The sequence below is a fragment of the Portunus trituberculatus genome, chromosome 29, assembly GCF_017591435.1.
Source record: "Portunus trituberculatus isolate SZX2019 chromosome 29, ASM1759143v1, whole genome shotgun sequence".
NCBI classification, from domain to species: domain Eukaryota; kingdom Metazoa; phylum Arthropoda; class Malacostraca; order Decapoda; family Portunidae; genus Portunus; species Portunus trituberculatus.
In genome coordinates this window covers 10,980,707-10,997,903 of record NC_059283.1, presented here as the reverse complement: position 1 = coordinate 10,997,903, position 17,197 = coordinate 10,980,707, and the positions used below count along the sequence as shown (strand labels likewise).

Sequence of the window (17,197 nt, the reverse complement as noted above, 5' to 3'; positions counted from 1 at the left end):
GTATGGAGAGCTAACCACGAACGGGGAACTACAGGAGAGAAAACGGGAGAAGGTACTGTATATACGCCCACTTTCAAAAACTCCTTGCTCTCTCACCACGACAAATTTCCAAGGCCACAGAGACAAGTAGCTGGGTTTTCAAGAGTTCCTCCTTATGATATTCCAGAAATTGTGCCAATCCATCACCAGAATCATAAAAATACTCTTCCAGACACCACTATCTTCAACTAGAGCCTTTGGAAACTAGTGATGGTGAGAGCAAAGCATTTAAGAATCCGGGTCATTCTGGATAGGGCTGTAATAGAAGTGCAGGACAACAACACTCCTTCACAACCACGTGCATCGGAACACTGGTTGGTCATATACTCAACAATACCTTGGTTCCCGGACGCCTGCAAAACTTAGGCAGTCCACTAGACGCTACCCACACCAGGGGAACAGTTGGGGAATGAAGGGAGCAAGCAATAAGGGCGTCAATTTAACACTGGATCAGTATAGTACCACACTTACGTAATATATACAGTACAGGCAGGAGTGAATCAGAGAGGGTCTTTTTAAGGGATGAGGTCAAGGGTGTAGTAATCTCGGCTGGGTCACGCCACGTACCTGAAAAACACAGAGAGAGAGAGAGGTTATGATGGTTAACTGTGTGCTTCTATATTATTTACTTTGCTTAGGTATTAGTTAAGGATAATAATAATAATAATAATAATAATAATAATAATAATAATAATAATAATAATAATAATAAATGTTGATCTTACTCCTATTCTCTCTTCTTCTCCCGCCTACCTTTCCTTCCTTTCTCTCTTACTTCTACTATTACTACTACTACTACTTCTATTACTACTACTACTACTACTACTACTACTACTACTACTACTACTACTACTACTACTACTCTTCCTCGTCCTCCTCCTCTCTCTCCTCTCCTTCTCTGAATATCATCATCTTTTAGTTCTATCTCCTTTGTTTTTTTCTTCCTATCACAATATTTATCTTTTTATGTGGAGGAATATTGAAAGGTACACATGAGAGGCAATACAATAACAACATATTAAATTCTGTCTACTCTAAAATGGCTCCTGGATTTAAAACATATTGTAGCTTATTGATAGCGTAACTGATATGAATGATACTTGTTTTCTGTTGACCAACGCACTTATTACAAGGACAGCTCACGGTTTGCCTCAAGATCTGACAACCACGCATTCCCATTCCTTCTGTTTCCTACAATCTTCCTCTTAAATCCTGTTCCGTGCTTTCTATTTCCTTCGACCTTGCTCTTAAATCCTTCTTTTCTTCCTCTTAATTAATACAACCTTCATCTTCAATCCTGTTCCATTCCTTCTATTTCCAAAGACCTTACTCTTAAATCCTGTTCCATTTCTTCTGTTTCCTTCGAACTTGCTCTTAAATCCTTCTTTTCTTCCTCTTAATTAATACAACCTTCCTCTTAAATCCTGTTCTATCTTCTCTTCCTCTTCAATCTTTCTTTTTTCCTCTTAAATACTACAATCCTCTTTCAATTCCATTCAAACCGAGACCCAGAAGCCACTTAGAGTACACAGACTACAGTGTTTGCCAGGTCATCAACGCCGGAAATTGACAAGAGGGGAAACCTAACAGACACCACATCAACATTAGCTTTTCAAATTGGACTTCTTTTTGTATCTATTGTGTTGTCTTATTATCACAACCTGCATTACTCCTTATCTTCCTTCCCGCCACCACAACCACCAGCATCACCACTTCCACCACCACCACCACCACCACCGATTACTGTCATAACCATCACCTCATTTTCACCACCACTTCTTCACACTCCCGTCACGTTCGGTCACTGTCACCACCCTGTCACACACACACACACACACACACACACACACACACACACACACACACAAGACATTAAGTATTGATCAATTTCCTCTACACAAAGAACAAAAGACTCTCGACAGTAGATGAAGTAGATAAAAAGTGAGTCACGCTAAAGCTAGAACTCTCTCTCACTCTCTCTCTCTCTCTCTCTCTCTCTCTCTCAATCTATCAAACCAAGGTCATTTACCAATCGACTTTTTAATCTCTCTCTCTCTCTCTCTCTCTCTCTCTCTCTCTCTCTCTCTCTCTCTCTCTCTCTCTCTCCTATTGGCCGATCGATTTCTAAAGTATTGATTCTCTCTCTCTCTCTCTCTCTCTCTCTCTCTCTCTCTCTCTCTCTCTCTCGGCAGTATCGGAAAAGAGCAAGCTGCCTCGCCGAAGAGGATAAATAACTCAGTCCGGATCCGGTAGCATTTCAGGTTAATCCGGAGACCCACTTCGCATTGCTATTATCCGGCTCCATTTTTCTACCAGCGATTCGTTTTCCATTCCGGGCCGCGCCGCCGGGAAGGGAAACCAGACGGAGGGAAAGAGAAAGGCGAATCAAGGCTGCCGGTGTGACTTTTGTGCGCGTAAGGCTCTCCATTACTCAGCTCATTCCTTTCCCAGCAGTTTATTCAGAGTTATGCATGGTCTGTGTGTGTGTGTGTGTGTGTGTGTGTGTGTGTGTGTGTGTGTGTGTGTGTGTGTGTGTGTGTTGTATGGCTTTATATATTGTAAAACTATGTTAAAAGAAGACGAAAAAATGAAAAATGTATCAACGGGGTTAGAAATATGTAAAAATGTATCAACTTTGTGTAGAAATGTGTAAAATGTATCAATGAGGTGCAGAAATGTATAAAATGCATCAACTTGGTGTAAAATTGTGAAAAAATGTATCAACGTGGTGTAGAAATGTGTGAAAATGTATCAATTTTGTAGAAAATGTGTAAAATGTGTAAAATTTATAAAAATATATCAATTTGGTGTAAAACTGTGAAAAAAAGTGTATCAACGTGGTGAAGAAATGTATCAATTTGGTGTAGAAATGTGTAAAATGTATCAGCTTAGTGTAGAAACATATAAATTGTATCAATGAGGTATAAACATATGTAAAAATGTATCAACTTGTTCTAGAAACGTATAAGAATGTATGAACTTGGTATCAAAGTATCAAAGTTGGCGTAAAAATGTGCAAAATTACATCAACTTGGTATAGAAACGTATAAAATGTATCAATGACAAAAATGCATTAAGTTGGTCTAAAAACGTATGAGAATGTATCAATTTGCTTAAAGAATGTATCCGACTGGTGCAATAGTGTTGAAAAAATATATGAAGGAGATGTATACAATTATAAAAGAAACGGGACACATTATTCACGTCACTTCCTGCATTTAATTCATTGCATTGTGTTGTTACGGGGCATGGGAGAGGAAAGGGTCTGAACACAACGCGTGACATTTTTCAGAGACAGTTTTTCAAGACACACTATCCTTCTCAATGTAATTTTGGATTTTCTTTCCGACTGTCCTCTTTAGGTACGGACACTTTCACTTACCCTCTCTCTCTCTCTCTCTCTCTCTCTCTCTCTCTCTCTCTCTCTCTCTCTCTCTCTCTCTCTCTCTCTCTCTCTCTCTCTCTCTCTCTCTCTCTCTCTCTCTCTCTCTCTCTCTCTCTCTCTCTCTCTCTCTCTCTTTCTCTCTTTCCTTTCTTTCTCTTTCTTCTCTCTCTTTTCATGTTCTCTCTCTCTCTCTCTCTCTCTCTCTCTCTCTCTCTCTCTCTCTCTCTCTCTCTCTCTTCCTTTCTTTCTCCTTTTCTTCCTCTTCTCTTTCTTTACACACACACACACACACACACACACACACACACACACACACACACACACACACACACACACACACACACACACACACACACACACACACACACACACACACACACACACACACACTCTCTCTCTCTCTCTCTCTCTCTTGTAGTTTCGGTGTTAGCCAGAGGTGAGAAGCTTAAGTGTCATTCGATCTAAGTAACACCAATTTCTACTCCGTAATTGTGACACTGTAAGTCAAAAAAAAAAAAAAAAAAAAAAGACGAAATGGAAAAAAAATGTTACAATAAACCCAAAATAAATCAAATGAAATGAGATGACAAGGTACAGTCAGTCAATTTCATGTACATCATCCAGTCATAATAATAAAAAGTACAATAATCGATGGGAGACTGTAGTGTAGGGTTGTAAAATTATATGGCCACTAACGAATACAATAACAGTAGTGGTAGTAGTGGTAGTGTTGGTGGTGGTAGTAGTAGTAGTAGTAGTAGTAGTAGTAGTAGTAGTAGTAGTAGTAGGAGGAGGAGGAGGAGGAGGAGGAGGAGGAGGAGGAGGAGGAGGAGGAGGAGGAAAAGGAGGAGTTACAAAGAATTACATATAAATACACAGGCCACATCAGACATTGTGATGCCAACGAGGTGTCCTGACCTATGACTACTAAAAAGAAGAGAGTAAAGAGTAAATAGTAAAGGAGGAGGAGGAGGAGGAGGAGGAGGAGGAGGAGGAGGAGGAGGAGGAGGAGAGAGAGAATAGGAAGAGAAATAGCAGCAGCAGCAATAGCAGCAGCAGCAGCAGCAGTAGTAGTAGTAGTAGTAGTAGTAGTAGTAGTAGTAGTAGTAGTAGTAGCAGTAGTAGTCAGCAATAGTAGTGGTAATGTATCATATCAAACTGCAAGACTGAGATCTCCTTAGAGGGAAGCCAACAGACCCCGCTCTACACCTTCCCTCACTGAAGGAACCAGAAGAGAGAGAGAGAGAGAGAGAGAGAGAGAGAGAGAGAGAGAGAGAGAGAGAGAGAGAGAGAGAGAGAGAGAGAGAGAGAGAGAGAGAGGTGAGACTTTTGGCAGAGAGAGAGAGAAGAGCTCTTAACTCTCTACAGCGTTAGAGAGAGAGAGAGAGAGAGAGAGAGAGAGAGAGAGAGAGAGAGAGAGAGAGAGAGAGAGAGAGAGAGAGAGAGAGAGAGAGAGAGAGAGAGAGAGAGAGAGAGAGAGAGAGAGAGAGTGAGAGAGGAAGGAAGGGAGAGAGAGGAGAGGAAGAAGGAAGGAAGGATGGAAGGAAGGAAGGATGGAAGGAAAGAAGGAAGGAAGGAAGGAAGGTAGAGAGAAAAGAAGAAGATGAGAAGGAGAGAGAGAAGAGAAGAAGAAGGAAAAGAAGAAATTAAGATGAAAAATGAAGGAAGGAGAGAAGACAGCACCAAGAGAGAGAGAGAGAGAGAGAGAGAGAGAGAGAGAGAGAGAGAGAGAGAGAGAGAGAGAGGACAATGACGCGACGAATCAATACCACAGTCACCCTAACAAGGACTTTATTGCTTGTTCCAAAGGGGCCATTCACTATTGCTCCTTCAGTAGCTGTCCTTCCTTCCAGACACTGCCCTCATAACATTACATAAATAAATAAATAAATACATGAATATCTCTCTCTCTCTCTCTCTCTCTCTCTCTCTCTCTCTCTCTCTCTCTCTCTCTCTCTCTCTCTCCCAGACACTGCCCTGCCCTCACAACACTGCATAAATATATAAATAAATAAATAAATAAATAAATGAATGAATAGGTACGTAATGTTATTGTCAAGTTTGTATGTTGTATTATTTTTGTTTAATTCCTTCCTCTTAATTTTTTGCATTTTTTTCCTCTTTATTGCCGTTTTTTTTCTCTCCTCTCTTCTTTCTCTTATTCTTCTCTCGTTCCTCTTAACTCTCTCTCTCTCTCTCTCCTCTTACTTTCTGCCACACTTCTTCAAAATCGTGGTTCGTTCCTCTTAAGTCTTCTTCCATCCTCTTGTTCCTGCTTCATTCCTCTTCCATTCCTCTTAATTTCTACAATATTCCTCTTAATTCCTTCTCTATTCCTTCCATTTTCTACGACCTTCTTAAATCCTGTTCTATTCTTCTTAAATCCTTCAAACATCCTCTTAAATCCTTCTCTATTCCTTCTATTTCCTACAGCCTTCCTCTTAAATCTTCCTTTTTTTCCTCTTAATTTCCTACAACCTTCCTTTTAAATCCTGTTCTATCCTTTCTATTTCCTACAATCTTCCTCTTAAATTCTGCGCCAACCCTATTAAATCCTGCTTTTATTCCTCTTAAATCCTACAACCTTCCTTTTGAATCCTGCGCCAACCCTATTAAATCCTGCTTCATTCCTCTTAATTTCCTACAACCTTTCTCTTAAATCCTTCCTCCTTCCTCTTTACTGTTCCCTGCTTCCTCTTAACTCCCCGATTCCTTCCTCTTAAACTGAACATCTTTCCTCTTTTACTCTTCCTCCTCTTGACTACACAATTCTTTCTCTATCTTCCTCCCTTCCTCTCACCTCCTCTCTTCTTCCTCCTACCTCCTACCTCCGTCCTCTTGATCACCACCTCTTACTCTTTCCATCCTTCTCTCATCATGGAAATTCACAAGGCAAATATTTCTAAGTCTTGATTAATGACACGATGATAATTAAACAGACGATGTAAATAAAATCAGGAATTATAAACATGTAGTAAAGGAGGCAATAGTACAAGGAGAAAGTGAAGGAGAGAATGGGGAGTGAAAGAAGAGAGAATAAGAAACAGAGCAAAGGAAAATAAGGAAATACAAACAGATAGTAAAGGAGGAAACAGTACAAGGAGGGAATGAAGGAAGAAGAGAAGGAGTGAAAGGAGAGAGAGAGAGAGTAAAGAACAGAGTAAAGGAGACGTAATAAGAGTAGACTAAAGGAGGAAAATTTGAAAAGGAAGATGCAAGTAAAGGAGGAGTGAAAGGAGAAAGTAGAGAGAAAAGGAAACGGTAAAAAGGTAAAGAAGGATATTTGTAAAGGAAAATGCAAGTAAAGCGAAGAAAAATTTAATTATTTATTTTTTTTATTCATTTATACCATGTGGGCTTTTTCACAGGCCAAAGGAGGTACTTTTGATGTAAATCCTATCTGAAAACCCACCTATTAGGAACCGTTACCCCTGAGTGAGGAAGCCCTACCTACACTCGGACAGTGAACAAGATTCGAACCCATGCGCTTGGTGACCCCTCGGACCCATAAGCACGCGTGGGACATGACCCCAGCACACACCACCTCCTCTGTGGCAAACCTCAACACCTTTTTCTTTTTTGTGTATCATGTGGGCTTTTCACAGGAATTTATGGGTTAAAGGAGGTACTTTTTGGGGCACCTCCTATCTGAAAACCCACATACTAGGGAACATTTACCCCTGAGTAAGGAAGCCCTGCCTACACTGCGACCGTGGACAGGATTCGAACCCATGCGCTTGGAGACCCCTCGGACCCCAAAGCGCGCGTGGTTCTACTGTACCACGGCGGCCTCTAAAAGTGTAAGACGATAATTACACAAACAAATAAACAAGATTAGCCACCATTGCATTAATTATCCTTGCTATTATTACTCTCTCAAGTGTCTGCTGCTCCATTTTTTGCCCACTTTACTTATCTTACTTGTTTCTTTTTTATTTAGGCCAAGTTTAAGTTATATTTTTCGAGTGTGGCAATGTAACGTGTTGAAAGACTCTCTAAACCTTTTCAGTACCAATACATGTTTTCATATTCATTCTGCTTACTATTTGCTGATTTTATACTGCTCCAAAAACTTATGTGGGGATTAAAACAGTGAAGACTCTGGTTATTATTCTTCTGACTTGCATGTAACGTGTTGAAAGACTATGTTAACCTCTTCAGTACCAAGACACGTTTTCATATTTATTCAGCTTACTATTTGGTGATTTTATACTGCCTCAGAAATTTATGTGAATTTAAAATAGTGAAGACTCTAGCTATTATTCTTCTGACCTGCATGTAACGTGTTGAAAGACTATGTTAACCTCTTCAGTACCAAGACACGTTTTCATATTCATTCTGCTTACTATTAGATGATTTTAAACTGCCTCAGAATTTTATGTGGGGATTAAAATAGTGAATACTCCAGCTATTATTCTTCTGACCTCTATAGACCCTTCGTAATGCAAACAAAATCGTCTAATCATATCCAAAACTCAAGGTAAAAATGTGTCCCAGTGTTCAAATGGTAAAGGGATTTCAAGTGTTTTGGCGGGAAGGAACTGGATATGCTGAGGCGAAACTAGGCCAGGTTGAAATAGTAGTAGTACGTAATGGAAGTCCTTATTATGGAATCTCCAGCGTGTCCCTCAGTAAAGCCCCGAGTCATACTTTTCATACTTAGTAACTAGATATCTTGAGACCAGTCTACTAAAGATATGTGCACCAGAGAGAGAGAGAGAGAGAGAGAGAGAGAGAGAGAGAGAGAGTTTCCACTTTCACTAATGTAAAGAACATGAATTATGAACGATAGCAGGATGCGTGTGTGCCAGAGAGAGAGAGAGAGAGAGAGAGAGAGAGAGAGAGAGAGAGAGAGAGAGAGAGAGAGAGAGAGAGAGAGAGAGAGAGAGTTAATATTTCCACGAGAGTAAAGAAGTAGGTGAGTGTTGAAATAGTCTGGGATGAAAGGCGAGATTAAGTCACTGCCATCATCATCATCACCATCATCAGCATCATTATAATCCTCACCCCTTTTTTATTCATTTATTCATTCAGTTATTTATTTTATTCATCTATTTTGAGTAGTACTTGGTCTTGTAATATTGGTGTTAAGAATTCACCAGTTTACTCTCAAATACACTCACTTAAAACTATATTCATGAGATGTTGATAGAAAAATGCATTCACACTCTTCAATACTGGGCACATTTATGATTAGACCACTTTATTGACATTAGAAAGAGTCTATGGAGGTTAGAAGATTAATGGCCACAGTCTTCACTATTTCAACCCCTTCAGTACCGGGACACATTTTTACCTTGAGATTTGTGTATGATGAGACAATTTTGTTGACATTAGGAAGAGTCTACGAAGATCAGAAAATTAATGGCCACAGTCTTCGCTATCTTAAACCCTCACATTTGTTTCTGAAGCTGTATAAAATCACCAAATAGTAAGCAGAATGAATATGGAAACGCGTCATGGTACTGAAAGGGCTCATTATTGCAGTGTCGTTTGGCCGGATCATGTCAATTTAAGTGTAAAAAAGTGTTTAGTGCAATACGAAGCCATTCCACAGCACTGCCTTTGTGACGCTCACCAGTGAACACAATGCAGGGAAAAGGAAATTAAAAGGTGACGCCAATACTCACATAGAAAACAACAATTATAACAACAATAATATAGTAAGTTACAAGTGCACACACACACACACACACACACACACACACACACACACACACACACACACACACACACACACACACACACACAGGACAGAAATACGTGAGAACTGATAAAAAGGATAACTGAAAACCACTATCCATGAAAATAAGAGAGAGAGAGAGAGAGAGAGAGAGAGAGAGAGAGAGAGAGAGAGAGAGAGAGAGAGAGAGAGAGAGAGAGAGAGAGCCCACCCACTCACCCACCCACCCACCCACACACACACACACAACACAAACCCACGAGACAAAACAAGCTAGCAAACGAAAGCACTGACCAAATACAGAAGTCACCCCGAAAAAAAGAAAAAAATAATATATATATATACCATAAAAAGAAAACGAGACTGAAGCTTAGCCAGTCACACAATTTCTCTGAACGCACGAACGCTTGGAGGCGACAAACATAACAGAGTGAACGTAGCTTTTTCCCCGCACTGCCTGGGACGCGAGAGGAAGCCGTAATGTCAGGCAGCAGTGGGGGCCTCTTTCACCTTCCCTCGTGCCGCTGTCAAGGGTTCAAAGGCGCTGGCGGTCCGGGAAGCAGCGAGATGGTGGGAAGGAAAGGCGGAGAGGAAGGTGATGATGTAATGCTAAGGAATCTGGGGCCCTGGGCTGTGTGCGGGGGACTGGGTGCGAGAAAGAGAGAGAGAGAGAGAGAGAGAGAGAGAGAGAGAGAGAGAGAGAGAGAGAGAGAGAGAGAGAGAGAGAGAGAGAGAGAGAATTGTACCAACCACACTCACGGATAACTGACACTATCTCACAATCCACAAAGCAAAGGACGTGTAACAAGAAAGAACAGCTTAGAAAGGAAGAAATGCCTGCCTTACCACACTCGCGTAATGTCCTTCGCACTCTGTCCTTATAACTGACACTCCTTTCTCACAATCCACGAGGCAAAGGAGGTAGAACAAGAAAGAACAGCTCAGGCAATGTAGAAAGGAACAAGTGTCTGGCCAGGGAACACGTCAGCGCCCCATAATGCTGAGCTAACACGATGTAAAAACTTTGCATACCAAAGATAAACACTTCTGCTTCCACTCGGTGACGTTAGAAAGAGAGAGAGAGAGAGAGAGAGAGAGAGAGAGAGAGAGAGAGAGAGAGAGAGAGAGAGAGAGAGAGAGAGAGAGAGAGAGAGAGAGAGAGAGAGAGAGAGAGAGAGAGAGAGAGAGAGAGAGAGAGAGAGAGAGAGAGAGAGAGAGAGAGAGAGAGAGAGAGAGAGAGAATGTGCATGTTTCATCTGCAAAAAAATTCAATTCAGAAGAGCAAAAACTTTAATTCGTGTAGAGAGAGAGAGAGAGAGAGAGAGAGAGAGAGAGAGAGAGAGAGAGAGAGAGAGAGAGAGAGAGAGAGAGAGAGAGAGAGAGAGAGAGAGAGAGAGAGAGAGAGAGAGTAGTTTAATTCACAAAACTCCTATTGAAACTGACAGATTACAGCATTTAACCCACACCCACACCCACACCCACACACACACACACACACACACACACACACGCACACGGAAGCTCAGCCGTGCGGGATTAAACCACAACAATCCGCAATGCAAAATTCTCTCACTCGATCCCTTTAACACGTAGCCTTGACAATGTTCGCCTGCGTGTAATTTCAAGGCAAAAAAAAATGACTTCTAAAAACTGATCTAGGGAAACGCCCGGAGTCGCGTGTGGATGATGGGAAAGAAGTCACCGTTTGGCCGCATCACTAATGGAAGAAAGGATATAAAGGGTAATCATTAGAAAGAATGCCACGAGGTTTGTCTCATAGTGGTTAATTATCCCTTATTTTCTTCCGCAAAGTAGGTCAGACTTAAGGAACACGAGGAAGAAAGGGTTAATAAGGGATAATAACAGTTACTTCAATCCTCTGTGTTTTAAAATTAGATGAAAATTAGATGATTATTCAGGTAATTGCTTCTCCCACCGCCATGCTACTACTGCGCCGCCTGGGAAACTGCGCCTGGGAAACTGCGCTGCCTCAAAAACGTAACGAGAGGAGACAGAGAAAAAAGTGATCTCACACAACGAGGAAATTCAAAGTAGTTACACTCCACCCTGGGTAATAATGATGATGGTGATGATAATGATGGTAATGCACTGACAAGAAGAATACCACCACCATCACCACCACCACCACCGCCACTACCACTACTAACAACAACAACAACAACAACAACAACAACAAGGAGGAGGAAAGAAAAGGAGCAGTAGGAGAAGTAAAAACTTGAAAAAAAAAATGAAAACAAATGAGATAAGTAGAGGAAAGAAGAAGAAGAAGAAGAAGAAGAAGAAGAAGAGGGAAAAGAGTAAGCAGGTGGTAGATTAAAGAACAACACAAAAAGTATGAAAACAAAATTAATGAGATAAGTAGGAAAAAGAACAAGAAAAAAGAACAAAAAAAGAGAAGGAAAAAAGGAGAAAGAGGAGGAGGAGGAGGAGGAGGAGGAGGAGGAGGAGGAGGAGGAGGAGGAGGAGGAGGAGAAGCAAGTGCCTGCCTGCAGTGTGCACCAACCAGTAGGGAAAGACAGCAGCGCCATTCCAATCCCAGGACTGAACTGAAACAACCCACCCTATTTTTTTCCCCTCCCAGCCTCGCGACGCATGAGGGTCACGTGCCCATCACCTCCCCATCCCCACCCAACCCCTGCCATGATAACGTCTCGCTGGACCCAACCCCTACCCACCCACACCCCTGTCCCTATCCACCCTGTCCCCTCCCACAGTCTCCTACCATCCTAATCTCTCCCCCATCCCCTCTCCTCCCAGCTCCTCTCTCTAGCCACACCCAACTCTTCTCTCCTCTTCCCTCTTCCCTCCTCCCTCCCAGCCGCTCCTCTCTTCCTCTCTTTCCTTCCGCCTGTCTAGTTCCAGAGTCGGTAGCGGCGGGTTGAAGTGGTTATCAAACAGCAGCAGATGTGGCTTTATCTAATTAAGCTGTTTGCCTCAAGTACTCGTGACTATGGATTAGCTACTGTGTAATGTATGTTCTATGATGTTTGTACGAAGGGGCGGTTCTGACTCAATCTTGCTTTACTCCCTCCAGTACTGAGACGCATTTTTACCTTGACTTTTGGGTATGATTACACGATTTCATTTGCATTAGGAAGGGTCTATGGAGGTCAGAAGATTAATGGCAAGAGTCTTTACTATTCTAATCCCAACATTAAGTTTCTGAAGCTGTATAGATTCACCAAATAAATACCAGAATTAATATGAAAACGCGTCCTGGTTCTGAAGAGGTTAAATGTTAGGTAATATAGTGAGGCGATGTGTGTTTAGTAAGTGGAGAGTGTGTATCGCATTGGTGAACGCTTTATTCCTTCATCAGATCTGTTTTCAAAGGCCACAGAGATCAATAGACGTGTTTTGATTATTTTTTTGGGTGAAGATGCATTATTTTTTTAGTATCACCACAATCATAAAAGTCTAATTCCCGCTAAGTTCACTCCATGTCCAGAGATAAGCCGAGGAAATGTTTTGGCGTGCAGCTCAGCGTCCTTTTAAAAACCTAGAGTAAAGAAGAATTTGTGTTTGAAGTGGCGCCGCGTTCCTCGAGTTACGCTGTGTGGGAGGGTGTTGTGGCGCTGGATGAGGTGTGTGTACCGCGGGACAAGCGATCACTGTGGTCAGGCGGCGGGGCGGTGCACTGTACGCATACACATACGTACACAACCTTAGCTGGCTGACGTCATGTGTAAACAAACAGAGATGAGACGCGGCAGACTTCCCTCCCTTCCTCCCTTCACACGCTGACGCCACCGCCCCTTTTTGGTACTCGCTGTCTGTTGACTAATACACGTTCAAGGTCTTGTTTTGAGGTTAGCCGATCTTATTAACCTCTTACGGACATGATTCTTTTGTTTTGACACTATTATACTCTCTCTCTCTCTCTCTCTCTCTCTCTCTCTCTCTCTCTCTCTCCCCATGTTCGTGTGCGCGAGCGTGACATAAAACTGCCCTTTGAAGATAGCTTATCAAGAGAGAGAGAGAGAGAGAGAGAGAGAGAGAGAGAGAGAGAGAGAGAGAGAGAGAGAGAGTTTATTTACTAAGAGTGACTTATGGTTTTCAGCGTCGCCCACGAGTCATAAGTTGGAGAGTGTATCAGGAGAACAGGACAGTCTGACCACCACCAAATTGGAACCGACGTTAATGTTTTGCTGGTGTTGTGTTCAACAGAGTAATCTCTATAAGCAACATTATTCCATATCAACATTGTTTTATCTTTTCTCGTATTACAACCTAACATCATTTTCTATCTCTCGTATTCCCAACTAACATTATTTACCTTTCCTGTAATAAAAGTACAATTCATTTTTCACCTCTATTTTCAAAATTCTCCCTAATTTTTTCTTCCATACTCAATACCTATTCAACTTCTTTCCCATTCCGTATTTTAAATTAGTCTACCATTATTTGGGTAGCAGAACCCACAGCAACACGCGGGGCGCGCCGCCCCAAACCCGGCCCGCTAACACACTTCCCTCCAATCAACAAATTCAAATCGACAGATCATAACCCTCCGTCACCCTGCAGCGGGAGCATCACCACACCATCACGCCACGCCTTGCCATTCACTGTTTCCCTAAAGCTGACTCAGGCCGTGGCTTGGTGATAACTGTCAATTACTGCACGTTTATGGAAAGCCAGGCAGCAATTAGTTCGAGGCGAGTCATCGCCGAGTGAAGGCCTCAGCTCAGTAAGGAATAGACTCGCTGGGGCCATGTGGTCTGAAACACTCGATTCTGCCAACAGGAAGATACATAAAGTGTGAAGCGGAAAGACAGCAAGAGGCTTCGAGATGAATGGAAGGTGGCATCTGGCAGTCTCCGTGGCTGGCACTTCTCCCAAAATAGTGACACCGGTGCCGCCCCGACATCTCTGGGGCCTTCGGAAGCAAGACACGTGTTGGAGAGAGCAAGGAATATATTAATACTACGCACACAGTCCGTTGTATTCGACACACACACACAACGCACGCCGACGGAAACAGTAAACCTCGGATAAATATGGGCGTGTAATGGCGAGGGGCGGGTGATCAGGAGGTGGGTGGGTGGTGGCGGAGAAATATCGAATGCAACCCAACACACGGACGGCACTGCGGCAGTAGCGTTAGCGTTAGCGTGCTCGAGGAGCCTCAGAGATACTAAGCTTATGCAACTCTCAGACCATTGATCTCAGCCTCCTAAACCCCACCGCGACTCACGACAGCTGGGGATCTCGTAATTTAAATGATCCCTGCTCTGAAGCCCTCGCGAACCCTCCCGCCGTGACTCGTCAAGGAAAACCACCCTGGAAAGTACCCACATCTCACACTCGGCCCCTTCGTTCCCTTTGCACCACCACTCAGTCCCCGGTGTGAGTGCTGTGAGCCGCTGCCTGGTGATATATTGACCACACCCAGCCAGCCTGATGACCATAACCCTAGCTCACGAGGCAGCCCGGGGCCATGGGGGGTCAGCCGTACTGTACCCACGCAGTGCCCGTACTAATAGAGAGGATACCCTAGACACACCCACCTTTCCTTTCCTCCTGAAGTGATGCAGAGGGTAGCCTTGGGTGACTGTAGGCTGCTGAGAGAGCTGCGGGAGGTCTAGTAAGGGCTGGTAAGGGCCGGGAGGCGAGGGCGTGGCGGGAAGTCTTCACTGTAGGCACTAGAAGCACCGACTGGGCACACTTTCCGCGGTGCCCTCTGCTACACCACCGCTACCCTGTCACGGGAACACTCTAGACTTTTCTCCCGGAGTAAAAATAGCCGCGAGGAACGGAGTGTGCTCGCAGGTGGGAGATGGTCAGGCTACAGAATGAACGGAGCAGAGACGCTTGATATCTACTGACGGAGGCCACGAAATGATTACTTTACGTTACCACTACAGACTGAAGGACGCCGATAAATGACTAAATGAGACGCTAGGTAAGAGTGAATTTCGGGAGGGTCATGTACGCCAGGCGAGGTTTGAAATAGGCTCGGTGCGCGGTAAATATGATGTGCAGAAGGTGGTTGAGGCGGTGGTGGCTGAGAGGGGCGGTGCACACGTCCACCCGACTCGACACTCCAGACACGACTGCCATTGCTCGCCGCTGGGCTGGCTGGGACGCGCGGCCTGGCTGGGATGGGCTGCTGGCGGCTGGTGTAGGAGTATGGAACCTCCCTCCCCGCGTCTCCTTCCTGTTTTTTCATGCCTTTTTTGCTTCTCTTCCCTAGTATGAATGTAAGTGGCCAGTTCCAGGCGGCCAGATGTGTGTGTGTGTGTGTGTGTGTGTGTGTGTGTGTGTGTGTGTGTGTGTGTGTGTGTTAAGCAAAATAATATCTTTCCTACCCACCCACCTACCTACCTACTCACACACACACACACACACACACACACACACACACACACACACACACACACACACACACACACACACACACACACACACACACACACACACACACACACACACACACACACACACACACACACACACACACACACACACACACACACACACACACACACACACAGAGACTCTTTAAGAAGGCATGGAGTAACAATAAGGCAGAGTAGCGGTGCAGTGACAGCGTGCGTGCGTCCGTACATTCAGTGGTATCCCCGGAAGAGGAAGGTGGGTACGGGGTGTCCTCCATAACAATCATGGTGTGAGGAGTGTGATGGGACTCTCTCCAAGGCTCCTCACTTGAGACACAACGGTGGTGCCTCGCTCAGGTGCACTACGCCACAACACAACACCACGTGACTCACCTCTGCCTTGTCTTATCTCCGGTGTTGTGACTAGATAAAGACTATGAGGTTTAAGGATGATACACACCAAGCAAAGTTCACAGGGGAATGGTAGCACGGGGAAAAGATGCAAAGGAAATGTTATGATGTCAATTATTGTACTAGACGAATGGTATCTGATCCTAACTTAACTTAACCTAACCTTACCAAACCTAACCTTACCTAACCTAACTTAACCTAACCTTACCTTACCTAACTTAACCTAACCTTACCTAACCTAACTTAACTTAACCTTACTTACCTCAAGCAATTTTCATCTAATAATCTAACGTATCTTAACCTAATCTAATTTAACCAAACGATTTCTAACCTAACCTAACCTAACCCAACTTACCTTAAGCAATATTAATCTAACAATCTAACTTATCCTAACCTAATCTAACCTAATTTCTAACCTAACCTAAACTAAAACAACCTTTAATATCTAACCCAACCTCTGCCTAACTTGCCCTCAAATAACCCAACCTAAACAAATTCAACGTAAATCAATCTAAATGCAGCCAAACTAAACCGAATGAGCTATTTTCCTAAACCAAAAACTAACATTATTTTCCAGTGACAATTTCTCCTCGAGCCTTGTACCGCTACCCTTTCTGGCGGAGAGGATGGGAGAGAGTGGGACATTTTTCACCGAGCACCGCATCAGCATACATATGTGAAGACCTGGGGTGTGTGGGGACGGCAGCAGCTGGGTTCCCTTTCCTGAGGTCACCGGTGAAATGGGTCACGCCACCTGTATGTGTGTGTGTGTGTGTGTGTGTGTGTGTGTGTGTGTGTGTGTGTGTGTGTGTGTGTGTGTGTGTGTGTGTGTGTGTGAGGTGAGGCGCCCGGGGTCTAGTGTTGTGGCTGGCTTTTATGAGAGCCCCGTCTGCTGTTACTCGTTTGTCTCCTTGTTTTTTCTTCTGTTTCTCCTCTACACTGCCTTTGCTTCTACGTGTTGCTGTTATTGTAGTCGTTGCTGCTGTTGTTGCTCTTCTTCTTCTTCTTCTTCTTCTTTATCTTCTTTTTCTTCTTCTTATCAATTTTCTTCGTTCTCCTCCTCTTCCTCTCCTCCTCCTCCTCCTCCTCCTCCTCCTCCTCCTCCTCTTCCTCCTCCTCTTCCTCCTCTTCTTCTTTTTCTTCCTCCTCCTCCTCCTCCTCCTCCTCCTCCTCTCTCCTCCTCCTCCTCCTCCTCCTCCTCCTCCTCCTCCTCCTCCTCCTCCTGTCGTTTTTTTTTCCTCTAATCCTGTGACGTCTAATGCTTTGTATCACTCCTTGTATCCTGTTATGGTCGCTCCTTCCTTCTCCTCACTTATCCAC

At 43.6% G+C, this 17,197-nt stretch overlaps 1 protein-coding gene across 4 annotated transcripts in view; it reads right to left on the bottom strand.

Annotated features, from left to right (window-relative positions):
* Window positions 1–15,193, bottom strand: part of LOC123510465 (SET and MYND domain-containing protein 4-like) — a 79,708-nt gene extending 64,515 nt beyond the window's left edge. For 3 of the 4 annotated variants that reach the window (XM_045265657.1, XM_045265658.1, XM_045265659.1), the window contains exon 1: window positions 14,636–15,193. The gene's annotated coding sequence lies outside the window, so the exon portion shown is untranslated. Of the gene's footprint in view, window positions 1–510; window positions 607–14,635 lie in introns of all 4 variants that reach the window. The other variant, XM_045265660.1, reaches the window with a different exon arrangement.
* Window positions 15,194–17,197: the final 2,004 nt, after the last annotated feature.